Here is a 26,482-nt window from a genome sequence, read left to right as displayed (position 1 = left end):
TCGCTCTAAACCATCCGAGCTAACCAGAGGCTAGCAAATTACAGAACAAGGCCGAATTCATTGACAACTTGAAGTACAGGCACGCGCATATGACAAATCAGTTCTGCGGAAGGCCTCACGGCAACAGAAGGTTCATGTAAGGGATAACTGTCAACTACTTTACTGGAATACAAACAAAGCAGAAGCTGCAGGACAGAGCAAGCAATCTATTTTAGGAGATTGCAGGTTTCCTGCTGCATGCAGTGTAATAATAATTGGCTTGTATGTTGACAACAGCATTGTCTACAGACCAGATATCTTACCCCGTTTAAAGAGGCCCCAGAACACTTTTCTGGATGATGCCATTATTAAATTACGTCGCCTCACGAATCTCCTGCCACGAAAGCTTTTCGGATCCTTCACAAGTGAAGACAGGGTTATCGGAAGTCACAGGCTTAAATGCAGACTTGTAGATGTTACAGAAAAAAAGTAACCACTTACAATTACTTCACACAACAATGTCATTGATTACAGTTATCAATTACTGCCCCATGAAAGTAATGAAGGAATTACTCAAAAGTAATCAACTACTTGGAGGCTACTATCCTTTGAACTTTAATACAGGGGTGGGACTGTCCAAAGTCATTTCGGTGCAATTTCTGGAGCATGTCAAAATGCGTTTTGGAGCAGTTTGGAGCAGACTAAATTTTAATTTGCAGCAGATAAAATTTTAATTTGAAGCAGGTTGGAGCAAGTCAATCTGAATTTTGGTAGAATAATGGAATACGGCAGCGCACTTCTAAACCACGACTAAACCAACAGGAAGGTCGTAGTGGAACTACACTTCGTAACTGCAGCGTACTAGACTATGGAAGAGTGGGTCGAGCGGCGGCTCGGCGCATGCTTTCCTGTAAAGCCGGAAACATCCTGTTGCACAACGATAAAACTGAATATTTCCGCGCCTACGTTCCTGACGATAGCGGAAAATGTACTGAAATTATGCGGTCCAACCAACGCTGTAACATAATTTCTATGTCACCATGTGTCACCGCAGACCAAGAGAGCTGTAATCAACCCTGGGCTGGTATAATGTAAAACTATTCCAATTTGTTTTTGTTGCGATAGCAATTATATGAGCACTCCAGGCGCATTTCTGGCATCGCCATAATGTTCCATACAAAGTCCAGGGGCGATAACATCATCGCTGTATGTGCTGTATAAGCTGTAAGCACGTACAGTAACGTACATACTGTATGTGCGAGTGAAAGCGTGAGGATGAGCCGACAATGGCGGCCCAATCTCGCGCGTGCGAGGGAGGTAGGCAGGGACGAAGCGCGCCATCTTCCATCGCCCGCAGGGAACCGGGAAGAGGGGTTGTTCTACTGTGGTGGCTGCTGCGTATGGTGCTGCCGCACGGGCCCTATCTTGAGAGCGATCTGCGATAGGGACATAGTGAGACTGCTGATAGCTTCGTGTGTGCTGTTTTTCGCCACTTAGTTCGCGTTGAAGCGAGGCAGCACAAAGGTGAATTCGCCCGCTGCTGCCGCCGTGCTTGCTCACTCCAGCGTTTCCCAGCGAGTTTTTGTGGTAATCGAGTGAGCTGTGTTCATGTTTGCTTGTGCACGCGTGACACCATGATTGTTAATTTAGTGAGTGAACACATGTTTACAAGTTTATAAGGCCGATAAAAGTACTTCTTGCTTCGTATAGCTGTCTACTAATTTGCTATCTCAATCGATGCTTCGCCTTTCGGGCGATACTGCGACGTCTTATTCCAAATCCGCCATTAGCCCTTCGTGATAGGTCAAAATGGCTCACGCCTCAACCATATGGGCATAAAAACAGATTGGAATAGTTTTATGTCATACTGGCCTTGGGGACACAGGCGCCTGCCCGCTTCACCCACTGCATTGCATGCCTCCGAAATATCTAGTTCGCTCGCAGCGCTCTCAGCATACTTCTCAGCACCTCAGCTAGGGAACGCTGCGCCACTCAGCCGCCCTAGCCATTCCGACAGCAGCAACAACATCCGGCAGTGGCCGCGCACTGAAAAGTCCAGTGTTATAAGTGCGAAAATTATGAGAAACTCTGCGGGAGGTGCCGTCACGTGGTGTGCGTAACCCGTGAATGGTTGCACTCTTTTTCGGAGAACGAATCCGGTCGCTGTTCACCGCCACTGTCGAAGTTTTTCTGGCGCAGCGTGGTGCAATTTCGGTCAATTTTCTGTGTTTGGCGCAGGAATTTGCTTCTGGGTAACAAAAATGCACAATTGGCGCAGGAGTCCCACCCCTGTTAATAACATTGCACAGATACCGCATTCAGAACAAGCTGGCCTGAAACATTTAGTGTGTCCTTTGCAGCCCTTCATACATTGCTTACCCTTTTAAAAAATTGCTGACAGTCATCTTTCCTAGTTTTTGCCGTGAAGACATCAGCAGTGACACTGAATACTTCCTCTATGTGCGCTCTGGGGAGTAGGGCGGTGTTGTAACATACGGACATCTTGCACACAAGATTGTCGTTGCTCAGCATCTAGGTCCTGTGTGAAGCGCAGTGCTTTACTGTTGCTAGGACTTGAAGACCAATGAAAACCTGTAAAAATCATCCATATGCGACATCCTGGCATTAACGTCCTAAGTGGCGTTGCTGTCGAGACATACCAGCACTGATTTAATTCACTGGCCAAAATCTGGTGCAGCGTTAAGATAAAGAACCAAATATTGCGCTTCAGGGTTTGCCTGTCCGAACTGGCTGCTGCGTGGCACAATCTCTGATGTTCTACTGTAGTACCCGCCAAATTCAGGTCACCAACACTGCGTCAACTGCTATAGCTTGTCTCATCAGTAAAGTATCAAATTACATGTAGAAGGTTACTGGAAAAAAGTAATTAAATTACAGTGAGTGCTACAGAGTAAAAAACATAATTGTTAAATTACACAATTACCAAAAAGTTAAATAGATCACAAGGACTAATTGCATGTAATTTGTTATGTACGAGTCTGCTTATAAGGGAATGAACAAATTAGAATATTTATGTTGGGCTAAAAAACATGCCTTATACCTTCTGCCGCTGGGCCCCCTACTCATCTCTTGCGATTCACAGCGCTGCACCACACAGTGTCATGTACACACACTAGTTTTATTCAACTAGCGAAGCATGTCATGATGTGCCAGTGCAAGGCAATTTATATCTGCTACGTAGGCACAATGTCATATCATTGATCTAAAATTGGATTCATGACTTGTGGCTCCTCCACCATAAAAGCTGTATGTGAAAACAAATTTTGCAAGCTTTTTTTAATACTGTATTTTGCAAAGTTAGACGGAAATTACATGCAGTACACTGTTTACCAGATTCACCTCTTTGTAACTAATTTACACACTTGGGAACTGCTCTTTTTGCGATTTTGCATCTCTACTGGCACACGTACCTACAATTTTGAGCAAGCCTAGTAATATACACATTTATTTCTCACACCTTGCGGTTTACGCAATGTGAAAAATAAAAAAATTTACATTCATGGCAGCTCATATAACAGGCAAATGTGAAAAGATAAATGTGCAGCCCGAGATGAAAAAAGGCCCTCACATAATAGATTGCTTGTTGAAATGATTTTGTACAAGCGTACTCAGTCGTTAGGTTGGTCCTTCTGATCATAAATTGACGCATCTAAGCGCTCATGTGAAGTGTGTAATTTATTATGTTTTACAAAGGTACATCGCTACCGATTGCAGCACGCCAATCGGCTGAGTTTTGTGACCAAGTGACGCGATTTGACCATATCACGTCAGTAGGGCCAGCTATCTGATTGGCTGCCCAGGGTGCGCATCGATAATTTTTCCAACATTATGGTGAACAAATGTTGTTCGTAATAGTTTAGATGTTAGCTAATTTGTTTCTATAAATAGAAAGTAACAGAAAGAGAATGCACAAGCACATGTATCACTACACTAAAAGCACTTCCGACCCACAGCAAGTGTCGTCTGCATGTGTTAAAACGTGCTCCATGTTGACAGGAGCCGCGCGGTCAGTGTTGGTCTTGTTCTTTCTTTTCGCGAACACCACAGTTCGCCCTTGTTACGTTGTGGGCTGCAAACGTAGCAATCGGCGACATGTCAAGCTGTGACATCGTGCTCTGCTGCGAGGCAGCAGACGAGCGGAGTGGCTGCAGACGAGCGGAGTGGCTGCAGCGCATCGGACTGTGGGTATCCAAACGGCACCAGCATCTACGCGTTTGCGGCCGTCACTTCACGTCGAAGGATTGCCACAATAGAGTTTAGTGTGTCCGGTATTCAGGTAAACGCAAGCGCAAGTGTATTGGCCATTTTACCACGTTTTATGTGATGAATGGAGGCGCAAACGTGAACTGCTTGCACTGTGCAGTCACCTGGCAGCACAAAGCTCAACCAAACACACAGCTAATATAGCAGTAATCAAGTTTTTTCTACTTTGCTGCTGGCTCAGATTTTCGGCAGGAGTGTAATCTTGAAGACGTCTTTTTACATGTTTAAAATGTTTTACACTTGGTCACAGCAATATTACCTCTGCATTTGGCTGGTTAAGCTCTGCGCCATCCAGACGGCTGGACCGTGCATGTCAACCAGGCTGCTCACGTACGTCTACGAAGCTCCTTCATCACAGCAGTATGAATGGGCTTTAGTTTACGCCTCTGCCTATCCGTCAGAACACCCAGCTCGCCTGTGGTTACCGGAATACCGGACACACTCGGCGCTGCGACAGAACGCTCACTGCTTGATCGCTCTCGCTGAGGTTCTGCGGCTGGGTGGGTAGTGGAGAGGTTGGAGAGCCTTCGAGCGCTGGCTCCAAGACAACCGGAAGTAGAAGACAACACGTCACAACATGACGTAGAGCCAGCGAAGGCAGAGCTTATCCTCAATCACTCGGTGAACGAGTTGAGGAGGAAATACATGGCTAGGGAGGAGGGTAACTTGTAATCATCCATAGCTCTCTTAATATGAGACGCTTCACTTAAATTGTGACGTGAATGTTTTACTGTAGCTGTACCCTAGGTGTCTACAAAATTTATCCGAACCATTTCAGGGACCCTTTAAAGTGTCTTTGCCCTTAAAGATAGATACATCAGCAGTGGTGTCGGCACTTTTTTTTTTCACCTGGGAGGCAAAAAAAACAAACACTACGAACACTTCACCATCATCCCTTATTCTCCTTGAGTGCCCAACATTTAATAAACACAATCAACACATAGACGTAAAGGCAATATTATAAAGAAACTACAATTTGGTTTACTAACTGCAGCAAATAATTAAAGATGTAGTGCCTGAACTGTCCGTGTTGTGCAACGTTTTGTGAATTTTTTGTTACCGATATTCTATAGATTTCGCTAAACTGTCCTTATATACATTCATCATTTGACGCGATTCTGTTTACCCGCGGTAAAAGGTTGTCAAAGAGATTAAACATGAGAGAGCTGGCAATGAGATATATAAATCAATGACATGGTACACCTGTCGTCCAGGTAGCGTTGGGAGCGACAGCAAACTAGCGCACACATACAAAAACACACCTGTATGGATGTAAGTGTAGAAAAGAGGAAAGTAAACCAGTCTGAGAGATTTTCACATGTTCACTCTTCGGCGCCATAATCTACTTCAGCAGCAACAATAACATATTCCAAGCTACAGCCAATACATGGATTATTATGAGTGACACATCATAAAATCAGAACTTAAAATTTCAACTGCATGAGACAGTGATAGACAGGGAGAACAAACAACCGTAAATCGTAAACGTGCCCAAGAAAATTACGATATGCGCATATTCGTCATAGACTCACAATAAAATTGTGGAAATAATATGTATGAATATGCCAATGATAAAGAAGGGTTGATATAATCACAAACAATTTACACATCTTAAACCGGACGTTCCAAATACAGGAATATTAATGAATGCTATACCAATACAATACAATACAATGGACAGCTGGACTAGTTATTAGCACATATTCATACTGAAACAGCGCGAAGAAGACACGGACAAAATGAGTAAACCGGAAGGAACAGCGCTCGTTCTGTCCAGTTTACTCGCTTCGTCCGTGTCTACTTCGCGCTGTATCTGTATGAGCTATACGGAGTAATCAATCTAGGATCCAAATGTATATTCCTAAGTGATGTTTGAAATGGTACAAAGCTGCACAAACACATTTATGCGCTCTTGAGTCTCATTGTCACACTGTGGCAAACGTGGACTTTCTTTCCGCGGTTCTTACAACAAACGTGTCAATTACGGAGTTTCAACAAGCACCGAAAACAGCACGCGCACCTGCGAGCTTCTCCGACAGCGAGGTGCGCATTATACGATGACAGCTTTTTTTCACGCACGAATCAGACAAGGCTAACATGCCTAGTAAATAACGAACGATGCGAACCGAAATCAAATGAGAACTGAAGCAATAACTCTGGTTTGAATTTCACTTTTTGTCATGCCCTGAAGGAAGGACAATGTTGAATACATGTAGCCGTATACCGATAAAGCATGCCGTTAATTAAGATTAATAATAAATATTGGCCTTGCCACATGCGGCAAGTTGGTGCAGGATACCGTGACGGTTCGCTTACCTCCCGGTATGACGCGTATACAAAGACTCGCACAAGTATCGATGCACGACTTTCCAGATGTTCCCCAAACACTTGTAGTGTAGACACATATGTATTTAATAGCACTGCGTTGTGAATAACAGCATAAGAAAACTTTGAGCCTCAGCTACTTCAACTGAAAGTAAAACAGGAAGCCGCCATGACACCTTTTCTACAGGAAGCAGATGGCGCTTCGAGCAGCAGAAAACCGAAACCGTAACTGTTTTTCACATCAATTTGGAGATTTTCTTTCTTCCATGATTTGCAGCCAGTTCAACACGCCGTCACTGCAGAAGCGTCCATCGTTGGTGAAGCGATCACTGCAGACTGTGCTTTGCGGAGCAGGGGACGATGCCGGCAATCTGACAAGTTCGGACTAGCCGAGCTACGCTGCGTAACAGCCGAACAGCGACGAGTTAAACAAGACGAAGGGGGCGACGTGCGAAACTAAATTCTCTCTTTATTGCTCGCTTTAAGTACATTAGGCACATGATGGCAGCAGGCAGTTGCTTCGTGTCATCCGCCCGAGGAGGCATGCACTTCACCAAAATAAAGACGTGTCGCTATACGATCTCGGCCTCAATGCAGCACACATAAATACAGAGCCTATACCTCTAATAGTTTTTGGGAAGAAAAAAAGAATGGGAAGGGGGGTGGTGGGTGGACTAAGTTAACATTAAATTCAAAGCACATTCAACAAGCTTGAATCACTTGTATAGCAGCTAGAATAATATTGTTGCATGGCGCTGGATAATGATACTTAATTAACACTGATAAAAACATATTACTTCGCATGACGTGTTTAAAATTACGGGGTTTTACGTGCCGAAACCAGTTCTGATTATGAGGCATGCCGTAGTGGAGGACTCCGGAAATTTGGACCACCTGGGGTTCTTTAACGTGCACCTAAATCTAAGTACACGGGTGTTTTCACATTTCGCATGATGTGAAACGAATCAATGCTACTTTATTCTAAGTGGTTCATTATGAGAAAGGAAGGTTGGCGCTATCTTCTGCAGCCCTTGAGGGAGCACGAATCAGCGCAACTACTTTATACCTATTACTTAGATTCACCACCGCTTCTTAGAGAAAGCAATTAGAAATATCCAGAGAAAAGCTGCTAGATTCATACTCAACCAATTTTCAACTTCTCATCCCCCGCACCTAAATAAGAGCAATTATAACGACATCAAACTGTTCAAGCTTAGAATAAAGGAAAATAGACTTCAATTCCTTAAGTTATACTTCATACCAATTCAATTTATTGCTCGACCCATCTTCATATTAACCAGACCCACTCGTCGCCGTTGGCAGGATGCTATAACACCATATTTTGCATGAACCAGCACATATTTTCTTTCTCCATACTATAACAGAATGGAATCGTGTAATCAGGTCACAATCTTGTATTAATAATTGTCTGTTTTTCATTGCTGTATTATCCTTCACTGTCACGCTTGTTGCATGTATTTGTAGCCCTCCCTGCCAGAACCATGTGTCTGCAGAATTCATACAAATTAAATAAACACATACAAGCAAGAGAGAAGTTCACAGGAAGGTGGAGGCTTGAAGTGATTAACTGTGGTCGAACTAGAAGGTCACGTACTGGAGCCAATTAATGTTTCAACAAGGGAATTTGTCTCGATCACGTCTGCCCTGAAACAGACAAGTCCCCTTGTCGATATGTTGCCTCCAGCAACAAGTATGCTGACAGAGGTGGCCTGGACTGAGGTTGCCTGCTTATTAATCCACTGAGCAATAATATAAAGTTTTATTTCTCGCTCTCTCTCCAGCAACATTAATGTTTGTTTGACAACAGTTAATCACTTAACACATATATGAATACAAAATAGTGGCCAGAGCGAGGTAATGTTTCAATGTGCAATTACAGCTATTGAGTTAGTTGTGCCTTTCAGACATAAACTCTACTGGGAGCAGCTCTAAATTTCTGAACCCTACGAGCAAGAACCACTAGCTTTAAAAAAGAAAATCTTAGTTTGTTCCGATGCGACAACCGTAACCAATAGCCAGTTTTCCTTTTTTTATGTTGTGCGTATGTCAAAAAGGTTTCGTTTCAGCAAGCTGCTTCATAATAACTGTAATGTATGGCCGAAATTTACAAACCGAAATAAGGCAACATGACTGAGTATAGCAACAGGTCATAGATAAGAAAGGCACACACAAAGATTCTTATGTAAATCTAACTGCCAACCTAAGAAGAAATTGCTTGCTTACAGCCTGACAGTATGCACGGGCACAGACAAGTACCCCCCCCCCCCCCTCCGATTAAAAAATAAATAAAAAATAACAACATGTAAAGAATGCAGCAATAGCAGTAAAGGAACATAAACTTATAACCAGGCTCAAAAAAAGGTGCTCATAAAATCTCAAGGATAAAAAATAAATAAAATCCAGGTGCAGTCATCCACAACCAACACAGGGGTGCTTGTCAATCTGATAGCGCAGGTCATTGTCTTGATCAAAAATGACATAGTGCTTGTCAAAGGTATTGCTCCTGCTTGTCTCTGAGTGAAATTAAAGGAGTGTGCATGTTAAAGAACCCCAAATTGTCAAAATTAATCCACAGTCCTCCACTGTGACATGCCTCATAATCAGGTCATGGATCTGACATGTAAGACCAGGCAACTATTTTAATTGGAGGAGTGCTGACGGAAGTGTCATGGTGGTTTTATTTCCATTAACACTCGTGACAGCTGGTGCTAGCAGTTCGGAGTGATGAAATTGGTGCTATGAAATTGAACTTTTCATTTGTGCTGTCGTATGTGTTCAGACAAATTTCTTGCTGAAAGCAATTTAATTGAACCTTTTTACTCTCTTGTCGATTCATTAAAACATCTTTTGGTCTGTCCAATATATACTTTACCACAAGACAAATGTGTCTGGTAAATTACGCCTAAAACTAGAATGTTAACGTTGTTCTATGTGCTTTTTTGCAAGGCTTTTTGCTCAAACGTGCCATTCACCAGGAAGCACATAGACAAGGCCTTGCTCGGGGCTGAAGCTACAACCCTGACACCAGCCCTCGTCGCAATTCTTAAAATTGTGAGTGAGCCCATGCACGTAAGGCACGACTGCAACCTTTAATACATATGCACTTGCATAAGGATTAAGTACATAACCTTTCCTCATTCAATGATTCAGGTAGGAATGAATGTTTTGCAAGAATTTTAATTGAATTGAGTTTATTCTGCAACAACAACAAGGTTGCGTGGTTGTATACCCAACACTGAGAAAAATAAACAATAAAACTATTTTCAGGAACATGGGTGTTGGCAATCCTTATCACATAATTTGATTTTGTGATGCAGATAAACATGGATCTTGAAATTTCACAAATGTCCATGGGTCCCATTACGCTGAGGTTAGGCCCCTGCACTCTAATTTTGGAGCCTGCTGCTTAATGCATATAACGTACCTTGGGTAGCAGTAGCACAAAAATGGTATTCATAAAATATATATATTTTTTTAATGGGGTTTTACATGCCAAAACCACCATCTGATTATGAGGCACGCCTGCTACTTTATGAACCAGACATTGCGGCAATAATGGAAACCTGGCTTTCACCAGCTGTACTCGACCAGGAATTCGCTGCCCCTAACTACGCTGTCATCCGAAAAGACAGACCATCTCGTGGCGGAGGCGTGGCGTTAATTTGACGTTCCATTTCATATACACTGCTGCCTCATGTCCCGAACACAGAGGCAGTTTTCTGCAAAATAATGTGCAATGGTACAAGCATAGTGGCGGGTTGCTTTTATCGTAGCCAATCCTCTGGTCCCGAAGGCATAGTTTCCACCCACGATTTTCTTCAGCAACATGTCCGTAGCTCTGCAGTTATACTAATGGGTGATTTTAAGCTTGCTGATATAAACTGGAGTAGCATGCACCACACCTCACAGGGTTCAGAGGCTTTGTTCGATTTAATGCTAAATTTCAACCTCCATCAAGTTGTTTCATGCCCAATGCGTGTTCAAGGAACAGCCACCAGTATATTAGATCTAACACTTATTAGTAGTCACCTTAGCCTTATCAACGCTCAAGTTGATGTTGTAGAGGGTATTTCGGACCACAGAGTGCCCATTTGCGGATTAACACTCGATCACAGCTTACACTTTCAATCAATAGTAACACATGTTCCGAACTTCAGTAAAGCAGATGACGCCAGCGTACTAACTTGTTTAGCTCATGAATCTTATCAGTTCATGGAATTGAACTGTGATCCTGTCACAACTGTAAATGACCTGTGGCTACGATTCAAGCACATTGTTTATTACTGCATGAATTACTTTATTCCACTACGGCTTACACGGCCCCAAAGAAATAACCCTTGGATAACAAGAGAAATTCTACATGCAAAACGAAAAGTTAAGCGACTACAGAAAGCGGTAAAGAAAACGTGCTGCAGTGCGAATGTATCAAAACTAAAAACAGCCATTTCAAACTTCAAGATCAAAACAAAACAAGCAAAAGAAGATTACTTCAAAGTCACACTACCGTCATACATTACTGGTAACCGGCAGAGGGTCTGGAAGCATTTCCGCCCTAGAAAAACAGGCAGTCCTGAACTAACATTAGAACAGAAAAGGGCAAAGTCCAATATATACAACTTTTGCCACTCTGTCTTCACAAAAGATAACGGAAAAATTCCGAAGCTTTTACTTCTTTTACTTTACCCCCCCCCCCCCTTCCGATATCACGGGTATCAACCCAATAGATGTAAGTGACGAAGGAATATTTAGTCTTTTGCTCGAACTAGACCCAAAATAATCTTCGGGACCAGACAACTTCCCCAATCCCTTTCTTAAACGATATGTGCAATGGTGCAGTAAATACCTTGGTTTGGTTTTCCGCAAATCTCTCGCCGTATCAGAACTTCCAGAAGATTGGAGAAAAGCTAAAATAACACCGATTCCCAAAGCAGGAAATAGCGGTGACCCTTCTAACGTCAGACCAATATCATTAACCAGCACGTCGTGCAAAATATTTGAACATATAATCTTAAACATTTAGCCGTTTCCTTGGAGACGAACGGCATTTTGTCATCTTGCCAGTACGGGTTCCGTAGCAGATTATCAACTATAACGCAACTAACAGAGGTTGTTCATGATTTAGCACTGTCTATTAACAACTGCGCGCAAACAGATATTATACTACTAGACTTTTCTAAGGCCTCTGATTCCGTATGTCACAACAATTTAATTGCCAAGCTCCGAAATATCATTGCTTGCTTGCTTGAAAGCCTTTATTAAAAACAAAAGAGAGAGGTGGAGCCCTTAGGGGGCTTCGCAGTGGGTGGAGTCCCTATTGGAGATGGATTATTAACACGTTGGATTTAAGACTTTTTAACTGACCATTCCCAATATGTTCTGTTGGAGCAAGTACCATCAGAAACCCTGCCTGTCATGTCCGGAGTACCACAAGGCTTCGTTCTGGGGCCTTTGTTATTTCTTATTTTTATTAATGGTATCACAGACAATATATCTTGCAACATTAGGGTCTTCGCTGACGACTGCATTATTTACAAAGAAATTAACAGTCATTCAGATCACCTTGCACTAACTGATTCCTTCAACCATCTCTCCAACTGGTGCGACATGTGGCAAATGTCGATGAACCCCCCAAAAACAGTATGCATGACGATAACCCGAAAGAAAGAAGCTATCAAATACGAATATCAAGTGAATGAACAAAATTATTTAGGTGTCACGCTTGCTTCAAACCTAAGATGGGATGTGCATATTTCTAATATTACTTCAGTTGCTCTGCGCAAGCTGTTTGTCTTCGCACATGCCTCCGGCTGGCCCCTCAATCTACCAAGCTTCTAGCCTATACTACCTATGTTAGACCGGTATTAGAATACGCTAACACAGTATGGTTTCCTTCTACAGTCACTAGCATCAAAAAACTAGAAAATGTACAGAGGAAGGCTGCAAGCTTCATCTGCAACAAATATAAGCGCACTGATTCTCCCAGAAATATGTCAACACGCTCTGGCCTCCAAACACTGGCGATTAGAGCAAAACAAGGGTGCCTGAAATTTATTTTTCAGCTACTTCACAACTATTACAAAATTGATACATCATTATACATTCGTCCATCAGAATCCTGCGTAACCCGGCACAAACATTCACACACACTGACAGTACTCTTACTACAATGACACTTTCAAGCACTCTTTTTTTCCACTTGCTATCAGGGAATGGAATTGTTTAGATCCCTCGGTTACTAATGCGAACTCATTATCGGACTTTGCCTCAAAAATAGCAAGTATCATCTGTTAATGCAGTAGCGCTCTCCGCCCCAGAGGCATTTCACCATCATTGGAAGAATATTAGTGGCCAAGTTCTCACTACAGAGCGTTTTCAGGTTTGCTGTTATTTGCCTGTGTACCATTCCATTTCATGTATAATTTCTGTTATCTGTTGCTGTTGGTTACTTTGTGTTATCTGAGGATAAAAATGTGTGCTTTATATATTATTTCTATTATAAGTGTGTATAAGTTATATGTGGTACAAGTGTGTTGTCCATAGAAGTTCAGCTCGGTATTCATTCCTAATTATCATTATTCAAACTTATTTGGATACCTTTTAATCTTATACTTTTGTGATGACTGTCACTGCATTGGATTTCTGTTTGTTTTGCCGTGTGGTGCTGATGTATTATTCTACCTGCATGTACAATCTGTACGCCCACCTGCTATGGTCTCGGAAGAGACTGGCAGTATTGAAAATAAATTTGGACCACAGGGGGTTCTTTAATGTGCACCTAAATCTAAGTACACAGGTGTTTTCTGCATTTTGCCCCCATTGAAATGCAGCCAACATGGTCGGGATTTGATCCCGCTACCTCGTGCTTAGCAGCTCAACACCATAACCACTGAGCAACCACGGCAGATTTCGTATAGCCTGTGGCCATATTTCATACCATTATGAGTTTGAATTACAACACATTTCAGTTTTCGGCAGTTTATGAGAAAACCGTTCGATTCATTGCAAAGATTATAGAGTGGAAATTCTTACAATTTTTCCTTGGCTCGTGTCGTTCAGATGCATGTAATATAGTTTTTACTTCATTAAAATAAGTTCAGACCGGAAACAGTTACCGCACACAGCCTCATATTTGTGGCTGGCAGGGTATTGCATGAAAAAACATTCAGAAAGTCACTACAGCATCTGGATAATGCTCCCAAATATATTCAAGCACTGAGCAATGTGCATAGTATGGTTAGTCAGTGCTGAAACCAACCCAAACCTAAGCATCGCCAAATGCCCAACCACAAGCTCGTGCAGGTTAACCAATTCTACACTTCGTAGCCATTCAGCCATTGCAGGGGCCTCAGGCTTGAGCAGGAAAACATGTAGCTTGCTAATTCATGCCTGTGCCTTCCTGAGAATACAATCGTCCAGTAGTTTATGTAGTGGAACGCTAAGGCAAAGGTCGGTTCAAGTACTGAAATACATGATAAACTCAGTAGCATTTAGGAAGCTATTGGCTTCATGAATGAGCATTTTGCGCTTTTCAAGGCAGATGTTGAAGCTTTTCTTTTTTAGGAAATGGCTGCTGCTAAAGTTGAAATTGCACAGTGTCGTAGAGAGAATGAGGAATTGCAGAAAGATTTGAAAGAAAAGCTAGGAAGGAGGTTATGTAGCTAAAGCAATACAGCAGAACCATTAACAGTGTGGTTCCAAAGCTTGCACTGACTCACATGGAGAACTTGAGGGTGACTGTTGCAATCATTGCCATGTCCACAGGTACTAACGTTGCAGCTAATGACATAACCATCACACATCGTGGACCATAAAGGGATAAAAACAAACACGATTTGTCATGTAAACACATAATTTATGTGCGGGCAGACGTGAATGGCATGAATTGTGAATCAGGGTTCGTACAGGTTTACAAGTAAAAAATTCAAGGATATTCCAGGACTTTCCAGGACCTGTCACAGGTTTTTCAAGGACTCAAAGCAGCATCCAAAGTAGGATTTCTTTACTCTAACATTTCCAAAAATGACTAGTTTTATTGCACTTACAATAAATAAATGTACATCACAATTATAATAAAAATGTCTAGCCTTGATAACTTCTCAAGATCACAACACAAAATGAACGCTTACAACAGCGGCTGAGATTTCTCCACTATAGGGTGGGTAAAGTTCTCCAAAAATATTCAAACCAAAGAGAAATAAAATGTATATCCCAATGATCTTAACGTCTAGCCTTGATCACTTTGCAAGTTCACAATACCAAAAAAAAAAAGTTCACAAAAATGCACCCAACAGCTATTCTGACTTCTCCAGTATTACCTGGGCAAGTTTACTGAACATTTCCAAACCATTCGGTGTAGTCTTGCTACACATCCATTATATTATAACAAATATATGTACTATATTGCAATTTTGCAAAACATGCCTTGTCTTGATTATTTCTCAAGTTCGCAATATTAAAAGTTAACACAACGAACACTCACAACAGCTGCTCAGGCTTCTGCAGTATTAGCTGGGTTGGTTCATCAAACATTTCCAAAACATTCAGCATACCGTATTTTTCGGTGTATAAGACGCGTTTTTCTTTTTCTTAATTTTCCGTCGGTGCGTCTTATAGAATGGTGCGACCTATGTACGTTTTTTTTTTTTTAAACTGCCGTCATAATCGAATTTGATGACAATTATGGCCACGCGAAGTGGGCCGGTTGACTTAATTGCTACGGGTTCTGTGCGCACTATCGAGGTTCTCGTGATCTGTGTGTGCTATCGGGTTCTCGTGATCAAGTTCCAAAACACCGTGCGAGAAGGATGGAGCAGCAACACAAGCGGCGGTAGGCCGACCGTGAGTCGATCGACCCCGAAGTCGACGCATCTGCACATAGCTGTCAAGATACGGCGCACGCCGCTGCGCAAACTACGCAGTTGCTACGAGAGTACAGGCAGCCCCCCCCCCCCCCGTCCCTCCCGGGCTGCCTTCCTGCTTTCCTCCCTTGTGCGCGAGTTGGCTCACCGTTGCATGCTTTCACTCGCACATACAGCATATGGCACGCGGGGACGATGTTATCGCCCTTGGACTTTACACGAAACATCGCGGCAACCACAACAGCAGAAATGCGCCTGGAGTGGAAATACATGGCACCCATACGCTTGCGCGTGACCCACATTCCCGGAGCGAAACGTCACTAACTTGTTTAAATCGCTTACTGAAAGAACACGTGCGTCTTATACATCGATGCGACTTGTATACTTTTTTTTTTTTTTGGAAAAACTGCCGTTGTGAGGGAGTGCAGTGCGTCTTACACAAAGGTGCGACTTATTGACCGGAAAATACGGTTATGTTATTGCAAAGGCACTGAGCATCAGTTGTAAAGTTGCTGCACTATTGCTCTCTTTAGCTTCACTTCGCACGCAAGAGTGAAAGCGGAAAGGCAAGCCGACGGGCGAAGAGTGAAACGAACGATAGGGTGAGGAAAGCAGTGTAAACACTGCCAGCTGAGTCAGCAGCGTTGCGCGGCACGGGTCTCTCACTCCGTTCGCGGTTTGACGCGACGAAGCCTTTCATTTTTTCTCGTGCAGTTCTGCAAAACGTAACCATGTGTGCTCGCGCCGGCGTATTGTTTCTGAAATGGGGAGTTGGTCAGATCGATGCCGATCTACCACAGAAAGGAGGTCCCAATGTTGATATCAGAGTGCATTGCTCATGAAATTCAAGGATTTTCAAGGAAGAAAAAAATTCCAGGACTTTGAAGGGCCTTGAAAACACACTTTTCAATTTCAAGGGTTTTCAAAGATTTCAAAGACCTGTACGCACCCTGTGTGATATTTTGGTGCGGTGAGGGACAGGTCGCACTAACCACTGTGACCACTGGTCACTACGAGTGAATCTTTAGCCACCAGTCGCATTCGATCATGTGACCTCTGTCAATCGCCAGTGTCAATTCGGTCTTTCACACAATATGCCATATCGCACTCCTATGGCTGCCTGAATTATTTCAAAAATTAAATTATGAGGTTTAACATTCTGAAACTGCACAGGTTATGAAAGATGCAGTAGTGGAGGACTCCGGATTCGGCGAAGCATTCAGACTTCAAGCACTCAGCAAACTATTGAGAACCACAATGCAGGCACCACTTTGACACGCATGACTCGCACCTAATATGGCATCCCCATCACGTCAAACTGCACTGCATAATATTAGATGGCAGCTGCGTTGGCTACAGAAAGTGGACAACACAGTGCTTGTGTCCTGCTAAGGACCAGGAGCCAGGGCTGGTTTATAATAATGGACGAGTCAACAGCTAGACCCTCCATACCTCGGAACAGAGCACCTGAATATCTCGCTTGGCAGAGTTGAGAGCCTTTAGACATGACACCAATGCACAGATCAAGTTGCCTAGGAGAGCCGACTCCAAAAAGCTTATAATACTCATGAGATTCTTGATGTGTCCAACAGCATAAATGCTAACATTCACAATGTGTATGCTCTGTTTGCCACAGATGTGCCTCTTACTGCACTGTCATCCTAATCAACAAGCATTATATGTCATCGGTACATACCTCTGCATTTGCGCAGTCGCAGTGAGAGCTAAGTACTCAAGCGAAGCTTTGTGGGGTGATGTTTGGCTGTGCAAAGCAAACTAACTGATTAGTCTGATGCCATAGCAGATACAAGCACAAGTACACAACAGGAGTGCCTGTCAAATGTCTCAGGAGCGCCTGTCAAATGACAGGAATCCAGGAACAGTGATATTCAGCTAATTTTAATAGAAGAAATGACTTCAAAATTTCTGCACTAAGTACCAAGAACACGGCCTTTCAGTTATAAGCATCTGAATCATGTGTCATGTAGGCCAGCTCGAAAAACATCAAAAAAGGATTTTTCCGAGTACAATCCAGATATAGAGACAACCAACATTTCTTTCTTGGAAATGCCTATTGAAGCAATGGCTCCTAAGAAAGCCTGTGCCACTATCTACATAATCAAGAAACAGCAATGAAGAAAACTCCACGAAAAGATCGCATCAAACTAACTCAGAGCTTCCAAAATTAACCAACACTGCCAGGCCTGGCTTCAGGAAAATGTCTTGCAGAATCTGAATGGAGCTTTCATAAATGCCATTCTGACTCTGCCATTCTTCTGACTACTACTATGGTTTTCAGGAAAATAAGCCATCCTGGCAACTCAAGAGGTCAGGACAACACCATTGTAGCACAGTTCCAGCGTCTTTCACTTACGCTGTCTGACATAACAATTCAGGTCATCTGACAGCGAACATTTTCCACCATAGGACATGTTAGCAACCACAGTATTTGGTGAGGCCTCAAAACAGACTAAGAAGTGTGGAAAAAAGTTGGAGGCGGAAGCAGTTCTTTTGATCAAGTATTTAACTGAGCTTTCAACTTTACATGGCATGCATGTTATGTACTTATCTGACTTCCGATAGAGAAGTGAGATCAACATAACACAGTGGCATGATGAGGCAAGTGGACAGCATAATGGTTTTAAAGCATTCTTTCATGCTGAGTACTATGTCATAAATTCGGTATTGCCAAGAAGCAACCCAGTCAACAAGATCAACAGTTGACATAAAATGCCGAACTAAGTGGCAATAGTATGAGACAAGACCTATCAAGCTGTGAAGTCCTTGAGGCATGTGTGCACTATGGAACTTGGCAACTGTGTGAACTTTCGACGCACAAAAAATGTAGCCATTGGAAACAACTCGTGAAGTATGATCAGTTGTATGTCACCAAAATGAAATTTCATCACAAAGGGTTAGAGGCCTTCCCACACACAAAAAAAAGAAAAACTAAAAGCTAATTCCCTTATATGATATGCTCGAGATTTAATACCCTGCGATTAAATTGTTTATGGCACACCTACAAAGTCATCGGGATGTACACCTAGGCAAGAGAGACTTAATGCCAGTGACTGGCACAGCAAAGGCGGAAGCACCGAAAATAGCAATGGCAGGCTCTCACATGAACAAAAAAGCTAAACAAAAGAAAAAAAAGATTGGTGTTGTGACAAAGGATGAAAAAGAAAAAAACACTGAGAAAAAAATGATGGAGACACCATCACGCATCATGCATGCCAGGCAAGAGATTTCTGCAACTGTTTGCACAGGCCTTGACACTGTGTGTCAAAATGTGCTCCACAAGTGGACGACTCAATCACTTGGCAGTTGTTCTAGCCTTGTGAGCAGCAAGAGCAAGGTGTTTCATAAAAACAGTTGAATTTGCAGTGTGTCGGCTATCGCGAGGTGAAATGTACCATTAAATGTGATGGAGTACAAACTCTGATACCCATGCATTCAGTCAGATCTTCCAGATTCAGAAGAGACTAAAACACAAGAGGAAACTTGTAAAACTACAAAATGACAACTTTATTTGGTAAATGAAAGGTTGTTTCCAGTAGAGAAGCACCTGCATCGACAGAAGCTGTAAGCTGCAGTAAACGTTATACTTAAGCAAGTGAGTGCACTGACGTTACACAAATAATAAACACGATTTCACTACACAGATGAAGCATACCTCATCTCAAAACATTGTTCTCACCTTCTGCTCTCCTATTCGCCAGATAAGCGCTGCGTATTAAGACATACTCTCAATCTTTAGTGCAATGCCTTTGTCACTGCTAACCACAAGTTAAGCACTATATAATCAGGTGTAATATCAGCATTAGACTGTTCTCTTCAGCTCCTACTTTGTGACTGATGAGCCGGCTGTGTTTCCACGAGGCCGGATCCAGCTCCACAGGGTCACCACAGGACTGCAGGAGCATGGACACCTGCATTAAATAAAGTTCTCTATTTTTCACACACTGCAAGTAAGTGCCCAGAGTCTTTATCGATCTTTTACCTCACGGACACAGGCGTACGTTATCCTTTTCATTCAATAAAGAGGTGTAAAGATCGACGAAAAGCTCTTGAACGTGTATGTGTTTTCCATCCGCAGTCACTGACAAGAAGCTAGGCTCGAGCGCTGCATAATGCCCGGTTCCCTACTATCAGCTTCGCCGCAATGCATGGATGCTAGGCGGTCAAGCATACGCAATGTACTGCGGTGAAGCATGCCGAGTGTAAAGGGGCCATTGTCACGGGATATAGTGCGATACTCGCGGCGCTCGCCGTCACCTCTCTTGTCACAGTACAAACACAGAGACGCCTAATGATTGGGCTGGCAGGCCTTCAGAGATATTTCGGACGTGGTTGTGGTGATTTGAGCACTTGTTTCGCCCACCTAGCACGCCGGGCCGGATACAATGATCGTAACGGCCCGGGAATTGGGTACAATACGCGTTCCTTAATTATATACAAGATCCTCAGAACAACTACGAATCTGTACCACGTGGTTGACGAGTGTTTCTGTACAGAGTTCACAATGGTCTATGTACGGCTATGAAATATTGCATGACGACGTTCACTTTTCTTACTTTATACGATGTGTGTTTCAATTCATCGAAGCCTTTTCGTAAACATCGGCGCAGCATAATGCTTTGTCAGTGTTGCTGTACAGCTCTGTACGTCACAATGGTCTATGACGATTAAAGTGCATAGCGACGTTGAGTTTTCTTATTTTCACATACAAACCGTTGAATTCATAAACAGTTTCCGTTCCCGCGAATCTCCTGAAGTGTTCGGCATGTTGACCTTGCTCAACGACACTAATGAACAATGCAAAATGCTTTGCCACTAAAGTCATCCGAGAAGACACCTCACTTCCAAACCTATCCCCCTGCGACTATAAAAATTGAATATACTACCGTCGCAACAAACTCACCTCGGACACGGCTTCTTCGCCTTGCCGGCACGCATTCTGTCGATTCTGTGCTGCCAGCTCGGCTAGGGACGAACGGCGCTAACAACTTTCGTCCCCGTAGTACCTAGACGAAGAGAAATTTCAGGGACCGAAAGTCCCCACATTTCTCTCTCGCACCCACTACTCCTCGCGCATGCGCAGAAAGAGCGGAGAATTCCAGTTATGATGTGCAAGTCAACTCTGCTCCCGTAGGGAGCATATGGGGCTCTTGCGTTGCCCAGGGGGCGCTGCAAAAATGGTGCTAAAAAGCGCCCTCAATCCGAAACTGGGTAGTACCAAGCTCGGTCGTCTGCTTCGGGAAGCACGTTTACAATATGGACCCGCCACTTTCGGTTGTGTTGTACCACGGCTTGCAGCGAATATCGGGCGCCGAAGATTTTTCCATGGGTGGCATGCTGCGTAAAGGCAAGAAATTATGCAACGCCGAATACGTGTACGCCGTTCAAGAAATAAGCGGCGAAATTTTAGCGCGGTGTCAATCGCAAGTGAAGCGAGTCACGCACGTGCGAAGTTGAACTTCAGGCAAGGTTTCCACGCTGCTAGATTCAGCCGCACAAACGCGAGGAAATGCTTTCTATAAATGAATTCACAGCAGCGATAAGCAGACATGTGTACGGAACTGCTCGAGCGCACGACGGTACGCGCAGCGACGGCAGCGGTCTTTCAGCATGCCGCGGTGTACGAACTGCTCGAGCGCACGATCGTACGCGCCGCGACGGCAGCGGTCTTTCGACATGCCGCGAAACGGCGGTTCTCCTGCAATTTTTGTTGACTGCATGCCGCTAGACAAGTAATTATGCCTGCGCTGTAGTAGCGGCCATCTGTCCCTTTAGCAATTGATAAATAACTGATGTAATGCATATGAGCTCGCAGTAACGTACGTACGTGCGAATCACGCTGCAGCGCGAGCTCGTGCGCTGCTCGCTTGATGTAGCTTTTAATGACAGCGCTCGAACATCGATGTGCTGTAATCAATACTACCTTGCTGTGCTGCCTCAACGTGCTGGCTAGAGGTCAAGGATGAGCACATTCAACTCTAACCTGTGCTGCTCGTAGTGGGGTAGTGAATTGTCACCGAATCAGCCCGACCATTTGTGGTCATTTGCACACACCTGGTCACTTCACCACTTCGCATCGGTCGAATTGTTAATTGTCGCTGTGGCCGGGTCTCGAATCGTGAATCACCAGCCATGCCTGCTGCTATGGCGGTCTTCCATTTCGCTTACCCAGCGCGACGAACTGCAGTTATCCAGCGCCCCCGACGCTCCACTTCGTGGGGCCTTGAAGGAAAACGGTAGAATCTGATGTTGGGATTCAGGCCTTCTTGTTCATGGCAGCCCAAGACGCAGCAGTAACGACGGTGACGCTTTTTCGAGGCTGAGCTAGGTCTCTCCGGATCGGCGTCGCCGATGTCTTCTGCTCCTAGCATTACGTCCCACGGCACACGGAGAGTCCGTTTTTCGTATAACTATAGGCTGCGGCCAGCTCGCAGCCTGGTTCCCATGGTCTGTGAGAAGTGGCGAGCCTTTTCGCACTCGAAACAGGGCAGAAAAAAGTGCGAATTGACGCAAAACGCGGGCTAGAAACGTGCTTCGCCACAGCCAGGGCTCAATACTATCCAAGCTGGTACTACCCAGATGACGTTTTTCGCCGCCACCAGGCGCCGCTACTATACCTCAAACTCCAGCGCAAGACGCCCATACAGTAACTAGAGTGTACTAGAATGTGGTTGAGTGGGACGAGCGGCTGGGGCGGCGCATGCTTTGCAGTGAGGCGCCCGACATGGAAAAATACTGGGGCGGCGCTGCGGTCGAAGTGGATTGGGCCGCATCAAGGTCGCGCCGTTGGAAACTGCTGGCGATACTGCTCGGCAGGGTCATTCGTACTACTTCGCGCGCTGGTATTTGCGTTCAGACCGATCAAATGGGGTTCATAATTGCATATGACATGTATTTATGCCTTAAGAATAAATTCCTTTCCTTTCTCTTCTTTATTTATTTTTTACTATTTTCTAATACCGCTCGGTGATTGCGCGTGCATTGCGGCCGCAGTGTCGGCTTTCATTCTACTATGTTCTTGTACGGTTCCCTTTGGAGAAAAAATATTTGTCTCGTTCTTCAAGCAGCATGTATCTCTCGTGTGTATTTTGCGCGTATAGTTTTCTATCAGTAGGTCTTGCGAAACGCAGACGAAGCAACATATGTAACCTTCCTGCTTGCCGCTTCAAACAATTGTAATGCATATCTGCCCCATCCGGCGTCTTGTACTTAGATTTACGGGAAGCATTGGTATAGATTTAAAAAAGAGAGTAAACTGCAGTGCAACATTCCATTCAAGTTTCCGCCTTTCTCGCGTAACAGAATGCGGAGTAATTGGTACTGGGTCATTTATTCCAGTCGGACCTCGAGTGCCGAAAACGGTTTTAGTTAGCCATACGTGGAATTTTTTTTCCAGTCGATACTTCAAAAAAGAAAAAAAAACAAAGAAAGAAAGGCTGCGTGGTAGCCTAATTAGTGCCTATATCGTGGATATGGCGTTGCGCTGCTAAACTGGAGCTCGCGGATTCAATCCAGGTCGCGGAATGCGGGTGGAACGAAATGGAAAAAGGCTCGTGTACTTCTATTCAGGTGCGCGTTAAAGAACCCCAGGTGGCAAAAACTAAACCGGGTGCCTCATAATCATATCGTGGTTTTGCCACGTAAAACTCAAGAATTTGCTTATATTAAAACAAGAAAAAGAAAAAAAGCAGGTGTCTGCGTTCTTCGGCTTATTTTTGGGGATGTAAACAACATCAATTATTCTCGAGTCTGATTTCCGAGCAAAACATGTTATGCTTATCCTATATTTCATGCGTAAATGTAATGCCGTTCCCAAATGTATGACCGCTCATGCTCTGCAGCTTGTATATTATAAACGGCTGCGTTCAGTTATCCGGTGCGCTATCATAACGACCATAATAAAACAATTGAAGGAACGGCATGTCTCACATATACGTAGAGATATGTGCAGATCTGTTGCGTTCGTTGAAGAAGATAAGTGTGGCACCACATGGGGCACTCAGTTTTAATGGGTTGCAAACATGGTGAGACTGTCAAACAAAAGTTTTCCTTGCCTGAATCAAGTTAGCAGATTTACAGGCTGCCCCAAAACGGGGCGTTTATATATTGAATGAGAGCTAGGAACTTGTTGAGCAGGACTTATTAACACTCGTCCGTTAATTATCTCAGGAACTGCGCCTCTGCGCAACAGCCACGACTCTCCGGCAGCAAAAATCATTCGGAATAACAGTCCTCACTTGCATGCAGTCACTCACCTTTGAGATTTCAATAGTGCTGTTATGCGTTACATTCGAACGGAAATGACTATTCGGCGTCGTACAGTATATCAATAACACTTGCACGTACGCACATCTTTCTTCTTTCTGGGACTTTACGTGCCAAAACCAGTTCTGATTATGAGGCACGCCGTAGTGGAGGGCTCCGGGGTAATTTTGACCACCTGTGGTTCTTTAACGTGCACTACAACGCAAGCACACGGCCGTTTTTGCATTTCGCTTCCATCGAAATGCGACCGCCGAGGCCGGGATTCGATCCCGCGACTTCGTGCTCAGCAGCGCAACGCCTTAGCTGACTGAGCCACCCCAGCGGGTCCACGCACACACATACACATTATATATATATATATATATATATATATATATATATATATATATATATATATATATGTGTGTGTGTGTGTGTGTGTGTGTGTGTGTGTGTGTGTGTGTGTGTGTGTGTGTGTGTGTGTGTGTGTGTGTTGTGGAGATGGGTTTGCACAAGGCTTACCCTACGAGCGACGGTCAGGAAAGGGCACGACGCTCCTCCACTCCGCAACGCACAAAGGCGCTACGGCAGGGTTCGTCGACTCTCCGACACGGCGCAGAGAAGGCTCCGGAGTCAGATCGCCAACAAACACGGGTTTATTCACCCAAGGTACAGCTCAGTGCTACAGTCACGGCGCTTACGGGCCAAGGCTCGCCGCAAGACCGATCGAGTACGCGCGCCCGCTGCGCTAGGGCTAACCGGGTAGCGGTCCGCCAAGCGCAATAACGAGGAGTCGCGAGAACAAAGGTCTCATGTAACCACCTCGTTGCGAGCCTGTGAGCCTCTCTCTGCCGCGGCGAGGAAGCGCTCAGCGGACGAGAGCTCTAGAGAGCTCGGGTGGAGAGGGTGCCCGGGGGCCGCCGCGCGGGAAGCCAATCAGGGCGCGTCCCGGTGACGTGTCTCGCGGGGCAAGCCCAATTCCCGGGGGGAGAAGCACGGTTTGCGCGGGAAAGTAAGTCCGGCGCGCTAGCCGTGTCCGCCATGTTGCCGTTACAGCGGCGGTTCCCGGGGATCGAGCTAAGCGCCACGCGCGAGCTGGGGGACGAGGCGCGGGAAGGCCCCTCGATCCCCACAGTGTGTGTGTATATATATGTATGTATATGTGTGTGTGTGTGTGTGTTTGTGTGTGTGTATATAAGATGGTTTTGCCTGCTATGAATATTATTTCTGCGAATGAGAGTTTGATTTCCAGTATTCACTAATAAGTGTGTTTGTTACTGCAAACACGTGCGCTTATTCCGGTCGGGAGTGTTCACTTTTTCAATTATTGCATTTAGAATACCTGTTATTTTTTCCCTTACACACACACACACATATATATATATATATATATATATATATATATATATATATATATATATATATATATCGTAAATATATATGTCTATGTACCCTTTGATTTCATTACCTAGAAATACATTGGTCATTCTTCGCGCCAGCCAGTTAATAAACCTGGTTTATTTCACTCTAATAATGTTTTCTTCGATCATTGTTCCTGATCAATATCCACCAACAAGAAGCGCGTGCAAAATGACACGATATCAATAATAACATTTTCTTACGGCCCTTCATGGTGCGGAGATACCAGTTACCTTTAGAGGACAGTGGTAAAAACAGCAGTTCACCTGGCAAAAATACATTTGGCACTGGCCGTAAAGAGTCATGGGCGCACCGAAGTAACTAAACCATTAAAAAAATGTGCTGCACAGAGGTTCTGCGAGAAAAACTGGGCGTCCGCCAGCGTCCGCGTAGCGAACGCGCGCTCGCTAGCAGACGACGCGCTTGACAACGACAGCAAAATTGAAGATGTCGCGTTGTAAAATCTATGCCTCAAATATATATGTTTGGCAAAATGGTGCAAACATAAAGTTGCAGTTGAAATAAAGCGCTACTTTAAGAGCGTACTATGCGCAATCGGCCTCGGCGCCCGCAGCGAAAGTACGTTGAATATGCCGCGGAGCGCGTCTCCGCCCCAATCCAGTTCGCTCGCAGCGCCCTCGCACTATTTTTCCACACGCGGCGCCTCAGCGGCAGAGCGCCGTTCGGCCCACTCGACCATTGTCTAGTACACTCTAACAGTAACTCTACTCGTGGTTAAAGCCCCTATATTTATAAAAGTAGCGCCATCCACTTCCCTCCTCCTCCGTTCCACTATCGCGCTCGGCGCGACCAGCGCGATCGAGGCGCGATATCGAAAGTGGCGCCGCCTGCGTCGGGCCTGCCGTGGCAGACGACAGCTAACGCGCTACCAGAGGAAATCCGAGGAAAACTTCGATCGCGCCCTGCGGAGACGTTTTTGAGGCGCGATATTGCTTCGTCAGTCAGTAACTGGTCTTAATAATGCCGTTTTGGAAGTAGCGACGCGACGATGCGAGACGGCGCAAATATCAAGTGTGCAGCAAGCGTTTGCGCACGCCGGATGGTAAATAAAAAAAGCATTTTGCCCTCGCCTTGTCGGTTGCGGCAACTTAAGACGCAGCAGCATGCCATCACAACGAAGTTCTTGTCCCTAACACGTTTGATCCGTTTGTGCGTACAGCACTTTCGTCGCACAGGCCCGAGAATGGCAGTCGGAGCGCGCTGGAAAGAAAAAAATATACAAAAGCGCGACGCGAACTTCCACGTGACACGGATTGGCCAATGGGGGAGCGGAGGAGGCTGGGGCGACAGGAGGCGGCTAAGAGAGGGCGAGG

General features: G+C 44.5%; 1 long non-coding RNA gene across 2 annotated transcripts; it reads right to left on the bottom strand.

Moving 5' to 3' along the window:
- Positions 1-191: 191 nt before the first annotated feature.
- LOC125941368 (uncharacterized) lies at positions 192-20,601 on the bottom strand. Of its 2 annotated transcripts, none has more exons than XR_007464203.1 (4): positions 20,389-20,601; positions 19,165-19,396; positions 6,580-7,209; positions 192-2,571 (listed from the first exon to the last, which is right to left on the bottom strand). It is a non-coding gene; the product is annotated as an uncharacterized LOC125941368 (long non-coding RNA). The 2 variants fall into 2 exon arrangements; XR_007464204.1 differs by having other exon boundaries at positions 6,580-7,136.
- Positions 20,602-26,482: the final 5,881 nt, after the last annotated feature.

Source organism: Dermacentor silvarum, chromosome 11, assembly GCF_013339745.2.
Source record: "Dermacentor silvarum isolate Dsil-2018 chromosome 11, BIME_Dsil_1.4, whole genome shotgun sequence".
NCBI classification, from domain to species: Eukaryota; Metazoa; Arthropoda; class Arachnida; order Ixodida; family Ixodidae; genus Dermacentor; species Dermacentor silvarum.
This window is presented reverse-complemented; position numbering and strand designations above follow the sequence as displayed.